The sequence below is a fragment of the Nicotiana tabacum genome, chromosome 11 (assembly GCF_000715075.1).
Source record: "Nicotiana tabacum cultivar K326 chromosome 11, ASM71507v2, whole genome shotgun sequence".
Classification (NCBI taxonomy): Eukaryota; Viridiplantae; Streptophyta; class Magnoliopsida; order Solanales; family Solanaceae; genus Nicotiana; species Nicotiana tabacum.
The window spans coordinates 63,096,858-63,104,396 of record NC_134090.1 but is presented as its reverse complement, the minus strand read 5'-3'; the positions used below and the strand labels follow the sequence as shown (position 1 = coordinate 63,104,396).

The following is a 7,539-nucleotide window of genomic DNA, read 5'->3' as shown; positions in this document are numbered from 1 at the left end:
TAATGATTTCTATCTTGATTGTGATCCTAGAACTATAATCTACTATTGTTTTCTTCTAATTAAGGAAATTGGGGGTAAAAGTTTGGAAAATGGGAGAAAATTTCCCCAATTGAAATTTGAGTTTTGATTGGGATTTCGACGTCGGATTTTGGTAATTTTTTGTTCGAGTGTATTCGTGTGTGATTGGGGGTTGTGAAATTGTAAATTTTATCCAATTTCGAGACGTGGGTCTGGGGGATATTTTGAGCAATTTTCTTAATTTCGCGTGTTAGCTTCGAATTGATTAGTTAAATTAGTTATTTGAAGTTATATTTACCTTATGCAATTAATTTGAATAGATTTGGGTCATTTGGAGTCGGGTACTCGTGGCAAAAACGTAATTTCGAGTTGATTAGGCTGGTTCTAGGTAAGTAGTTTGCCTAACCTTGTGTGGGGGAACTCCCCTTAGGATTTGGTATTGTCGTTATGTGAGTACCGTGGACGTAAGGTGATGAGTGCGTACATGTGCTAATTGTGCAAAAGCTCGTGTTCATTAAGTTAATACCTATGTTTTCTTGTAATTGAGGAATATTTGTACTTGAAGCCTCTTGCTTAGTTTAGAAAAAGCATGCTTATGTGGTTTAACTGTCTTACCTGCTTTAATTGCCTACTTGTACTCTATGTAGCATGTTAGAGTAGAACTTCCTTCTTAAATTCTAGAATAGAACTGTAAATTCTTCTGAGATTGTTGTGTGATTACTTTGGGACTACGGGATAATATCCCGGGAGATCCCCCCACATGTTTACTTTGGGACTACACATCGGTATTACGGTAGATTCCCCTGCACATTTATATTATATCTCATGTACTAGATATTTACTTTGGGACTATGGATTGGCATTCCAAGAGTTTTCCTTGCATATTTATGATTCGGACTACATGACGATATCCCGGGAGATCCTTTGAACATTTACGTTTGTGACTAGGGGACGATATCCCGGGAGATCGTTTGAACATTTACGTTTGGGACTAGGGGACGATATCCTGGGAGATCCCCTGATGCTATTTCTGTGTACTGAGTTAGATTCTTTCTGTGATTTTATTCGTTATTGACTGTTAGCATTTTAATTATGTTGTCATATTCCATACTGCTTTACCTTGTTTTTTTCCATCTATAACCAGTAAGGCCTTGACCTTCTTCGTCACTACTCGATCGAGGTTAGGCTTGGCACTTACTGAGTACCGTTGTGGTGTACTCGTGCCCTTTCCTGCGTATATTTTTGTGTGCATATCCAGGTTCTTCGGCTCAGCCATTCTTCCAGTGAGGCGAGGCAATCTTCAGAGACTTCGAGGTATATCAGTCGCGTCCGCAGACCGAGGAGTCCCTATATATTCTCTCTTCTAGCTAAGCTCTCCTGTATTAACTTTTGTTTAGACATTCTAGAGTTAGAACACTTTGTAGTTATTCCACAACTTGTGATTTCATGAGATTCTGGGTTTTGGGAGTTTATTCAGTTTAAGGGTTTATATCTGTATATGCGGATCGGCATCTTAAACGTTTTATTTATGTTTTATCCGCAGTTTTTGACTAGTTTTATCTTTCGTTTTCCTTTCCGCAAATTGTTAGGCTTACCTAGTCGTAGAGACTAGGTGCCATCACGACAGTTCATGGAGGGCGAACTTGGATCGTGACAGTATGAGTACACCACAATTGGTACTAAGTAAGTATCAAGACTAAGCTCGATGGAGTAGTGACAAGATACAGTCACGTGCCAAAAATATCATTATATAAAAATTTGCACGATCAATTTATTTTAGAAATAGTTTGAATGAAGAAAATGACATTACACTTAAAATAAAGCACCAGATAAGCTACTGATTTGGATGTAAAACTTATTAAATTAAAATATAATAGTAATTTCTTTTATTTAAAACAACTCAATCATCAAGAACAAGTAAAAACTAGAAATACAAATCCTCAGAGTCTCATACCAAAAAGCCAACGCCAACACAGTACAACAAGGAGCACAAAACACATAATAATAAAGTCAAATAGTACATCGCAGAAGAAGACAAGAATTTATGTATCACGAAAAAACAAAATAACCAAAGGCAAGTTTAACCATAGAAAAATATCAACAAAGGGTACTTCCGATGTACTGCCTCATAGTTCCAAAAATAAATAAATTTCAAAAAAGGGCACTCCCGAGGTACCGCCTTATAGTCCAAAAAATAAACTCACAATCTTTCCTTATATCACCGGGGGGGCCTTCATATTTAGTTTTTAAAATCATTTTCCTCAAAATAGCATCTCGCATTTTAGTCCACTTTAGCTCACCACATGCGTCTCAACACCATGACCTTATTACCGCATGCGTATCAATATCACAATATTTCATAAATCGCACCTCAAGTGACCACATATCACAACATAACACAGCTTGCACCTCAAGTGCTCAATTATCATAGCATATTATAAATAGCACCTCCAGTGCTCAAATATCACAACACATCACAAATTACACATCAAGTGTTCAAATATCACAATATATTACAAATTGCACCTCAAGTGCTTAAATATCACAACATATCACAAATTGCACAACAAGTGCTTAAATATCACAACATCTCATAAATTGCACCTCAAGTGCTCAAATGTTACAACTTTCCACAGAAATCAATAATAATATTATTTTTCACAATAAGGAGCCCACGGCTCGATCATAATGTGCATAACATCTTAACAAATATTCCGGAGCGAACAACTCAACCGAATAATATTTCACAGTATAGCACTTTGCCTCAATATAATCACGACCTTTATAATTCAATACCAAATTTTCAACAACATGAACTGAAAAGTAATTCATCAACGAATAACACCTCTTTTAAATCACAACTTTAGGAAATAAATAGATTTATTTCTCTTATAAACTAAATTTTCCTTTTAAATTATCCGTAGATAAAATCAATAATGAAAGTATTTTCAATAAAAATGGCAACTCAAACAAACATAGAGTTCGCATAAAAGTCAAGTGACAATCACACCAAATTATCATATAAAAATAACCTCGGCAAACAAGGAATGGGGCGTGACAAATAAGGGATTTAATAAGTTCCAACAATTTTTCAATTTAATATATAAGTGTGTCTATGTGTTTTAACCGATATAATTTGCACATATAAACCAGGTACGTACTAGTCACCTCGCGTACATGGTTTTCAATCACACAATTTCCACATAAAACTCAATGCCTAAGGGGAAATTCCCTCATACAAGGTTAGACAAGATACTTGCCTTTTTGAAGTTACGATAATATTCCAAAATAGCCTTCTTGCTTGATCTGACCTCCGGATAACTAAAATTTATCCAAATTAATTGTATAACTCAACAAAATTTATCAAAAATAATTCCGGATAATATAACGTCGACATAAAATTTCACATTAAAAAGTCAACCGAAATTCAATGTGGGGCCCGCTCTTGGAACCCGACAGAATATTCATGAAATTCGGACACCCATTTAGATAGTTCAACCATACAAATTTTATCAAATTTCGATAACAACTCGACCTCAAAATCTTCAGTTTTCATTTTTGAAATTTTTTACCAATTTTCTCAATTTCTTCCATTTGATTCTCAAATAAATTATGCAAATAACCATAGAATCATGATGTATAATCACTTTTGGATATAGAACACTTACCTCAATCCATATGATAAAAATCGCCTCAAAAATCTCTTCAATCCGAGTTGCATAGCTCCAAGTATGTTAAAAATGGCCGAAACCTCGAAATATAACTTCTGCCCAGGTATTTACTCTTTGCGATTGCGAAAAATGCTTCACTATAAACTTTATTCACTATAAACTATATTATGTTAAAGCACCTCAAACGCTACTTTTAATAGTACGATAACTTTATCTTTTTCCTCGATTTTCACTCCGAGGTTGGCGAGCTGTGTGATTAGTCCATTAAGCACATTTAAATGTGACAAAAAATCTATACCTTATTTGTCAGCATTTTGGACATGTATAGCCTTTCCAACCTTTTCCAATGCGGTATCTTCATAAATGATGTTATTTACCACATCATCTGATAAGTGCAACCTGATTGCACTAGCAGCCATTTCATCCAAGTCAGCTCAATCCTCAACTTTCATGGTATCAGGCTTTTTAGCATCAGCATCTAGTACCTTGTCTAATCCTTGTTGGATGAGCAGATCCCTCATCCTTCTTTGTCATGTTGAGAAATCGTTATCTTCGTTGAACTTTGCTACCTCATACTTTACTTCGATCATTTTTGTTTTTCACCGAGTATAGTATTATCGACAGTGAATAATAATTGTGTGAACGAGCATAACATGTGCTCCGATACTAGTTGTTGGGAATAAACCCCCACAGAAATAATATTCACGGTAATAAAAATGAAATAATAATATAGCATCGAGATATGGTAATTAACAAGAATAAAAGAGTGACAATGACACCAAGATTATTACGTAGAAAACCATTTTGAATAAGGGAAAATATCATGGCCCCAAGAGGAGCAACTGATGTCACTATAGTATTACACTTTGTAGGTTCGAGTAAAATACTCCAAAGACCACTATAACACTCAAAAGAAATAACCTTCTGTTGATATTCTCACCTTGCTACAATATCGCTCACTCTCTATTTTTCTCACAGACTATTTTCTTATACCTTATTTTTGATGCCTCACTTTTTCTTTCTCTATTTGTTGGTGTGTATTACAAATGAAGGAATACTTCCTTATTTATAGAGGTGAAAAACCTCTCAAATATGTTATGGGTGACATCAAAATATAGTAAACCGAAATTGTCTTTCTTCCTTTTTTGACTTTCCTTGCCACACAAATATTTGTCTGACAAACTTGAATTTGGACGGTGCAGACTCTATCAAAGGAAGTTGATTTCCTTTCACATGGGATGGACCTATCATAAAGGATGTAGCCTTTGCTAGGCATGTCAAAATAGCACTGCCTACTGTATTTAGAATGTAAACATTAAAATAGGACTCAGTGGTTCTCATGCGCGTTCGATGTTTATTTGGTTAAAGTGTCATTGATATTTTCAGGTATGATGCCCATGTGTTTGATCCCCTCGCTAGCCTCCAGTTCATAACAGGAACATGTTGCATGCTGGCCTCTAACATTAAGCAACTTGCCAAAGATTTATATGGAGGGCTGTTGTGAACCAGCCTGACTTGTTAAGGGATTATGGGTCAGAAGTGTGGAACGAGGCTAATCCGGGTGAAATTCAAAAATAGTCAGATTTACAACTGGTCGTTTAAAAATAGCCCAGTTTTAAAAGTAATCGAAATTTAGCCACTTTTTATGTAAAGATAAATCTAAGTGAAAACACTGTTCAAAACCCAGAAAGTACGCTAGTATATTATGCTGGAGTTCCAGCATAAGTATGCTTGAACTCCAGCATATTATACTGGAGTTCCAAGATAAGTATGCTGGAACTCCAGCATAATATGATGGAGTTCCAGCATAAGTACACTAGAACTCCAGCATAATATACTGGAGTTCCAGCAAGTATAATTGTCCAGTATAATATACTGGAGTTTGGAGCACCGGTGCTCCAGTCTCCAGTATATTATACTGGAGTCAGCAAAGTATACCGGTCCAGCATAATATGCTGGAGTTCATACACAGGTGCACCGAACTCCAGTATATTATGCTGGACCAGTCTCTGTTGCAGCAAAATAGTGGCTATTTTTCATTTACTTGGTAAAAGTTGGCTATTTTTGAACGACCAGTCCGAAAACTGGCTATACCGTACTGTTTTTACGGATAATCCAGTTGGGACTATTGGGCCAAGAGGTAAAGGCCCAATGATTAAACAACTAAATAGAATAGAGAGAACTTCATATATAGCCCATCGGGCAAAACAAATAGCATCCGATAGCCTAAAATTTCAATATGCATTTTATAGCCCAAAAATAATTCTAGTGGCTAGATATCTGCACCACATGCCTTCAAAGCTCTTCATCAATGGCCCTAGGTTTGTCCCTAGCCTACAACTCCAATGGGAAACCCTTTTCTCCAACAAATTCCAACTCCAGTTTATCAGCTTACAGGAAGCAGCAATCAAATCTTTTCTTTCCTTTGAGAAAAGTAGCTTCCTTTTCACAACTCCAATTCTTACTTTCTCAATTTTCAATTAATCATAATGTAGATTTTTCTCTCTTTTCTTGTAGAAATGTAGGTGAGTATGACAACATAAGCACCTGTAGCTTAGTGGATAGAGCGTCTGCTTCCTAAGCTGAAGGTCGTAGGTTCGATCCCTGCCTGGCGCAATATATAAATATTTATTTTGCAATGGATAAATATTGTATCCTTGGTGTATATTGAGCCTATCTCGCTTGTGTATCTAAAGTGTATATATTTGTGTACCCAAATGTATTTTGTATCGTGAATGTATAATCTGTTTCAACAATGTATCAAAATTGTATATAATGTGTATTTTCTAATATGTAAACATAGTGTATATAAATTATATACAATTTTTTATGTGTAATGTGTACACACTGTGTATTTGGAGTGTATCATGTATTTTTGTATAGTGACAGTCTTTTTTTGTATATATTTTGTATAGTTTCATCTATTTTGTATATTTACATTTATTTTGTATATTTTTTGTATAGTGACAGTTTATTTTATATATTTTTTGTATAATGACAGTCTATTTTGTATATTGTTTGTATAATGACAGTCTATTTGTATATATTTTGTATAGTGACAGTCTATTTTGTATATTTTGTTGTATAGTGACAGTCTATTTGTATATTTTTTGTATAGTGACAGTCTATTTTGTATATTTTTTGTATAGTTATAGTCTATTTTGTATATTTTTGTATTTTGTATAATGACAGATTTTGCATGAATTTGTATAGTGACAAATTTTGCATGTATTTTGTATAGTGACAGATTTTCTTTCCAATATTCAAAAAAAAATTCCTCTCCAGTCTAAAAATGTAATACATGGTCTATCTCTACATTGGACAAAATAACACAATTGAGAATGATTTTCTATTAGTGGATTCAAAAACATAAAAAGGTAAATAAATAGGAAGAAGGAGAGAAGGAAAGCCATCAGATTGAACCCAAGTAGAAACCCAACGACTTGCACCTTTGTAAAAACATAAAAAGGGACGCTTTATCTTGGATGGAAGAACCGAACTTTATTGTGAAGTGAAATCAAAACCTAGTCAGTCTAACCCATTGTGCTCGATCTCGTTGGCTTTACTATATGCAATACTTTTGGGCCGAAGGGCCATTTTTTGGAAGTAGGACAAAACATGGGCTATTAAAATTTTGAGGGGCTATAGAGATAGTTTTCTCAATAGAATACTAGTACGTTATATTTAGGATCTCGGGGGCAAATACATGATAGGCGTATTATTGAGTAAAATGTCTGCTTCTACTCATCTTCCTTCTTGAGTGTCTCTATCCTCTCATTCCCATTCTTAATCTGAGATTTTCATACCTGCTTCTCTATCCTTGTATTTCAGTATAGTATCTTTAGTTCCT

At 34.8% G+C, this 7,539-nt stretch overlaps 1 non-coding gene across 1 annotated transcript; it reads left to right on the top strand.

Annotated features, from left to right (window-relative positions):
* The first annotated feature begins 6,232 nt into the window (after positions 1–6,232).
* Positions 6,233–6,305, top strand: TRNAR-CCU (transfer RNA arginine (anticodon CCU)). Its single transcript has one exon. It is a non-coding gene; the product is annotated as a tRNA-Arg (tRNA).
* Positions 6,306–7,539: the final 1,234 nt, after the last annotated feature.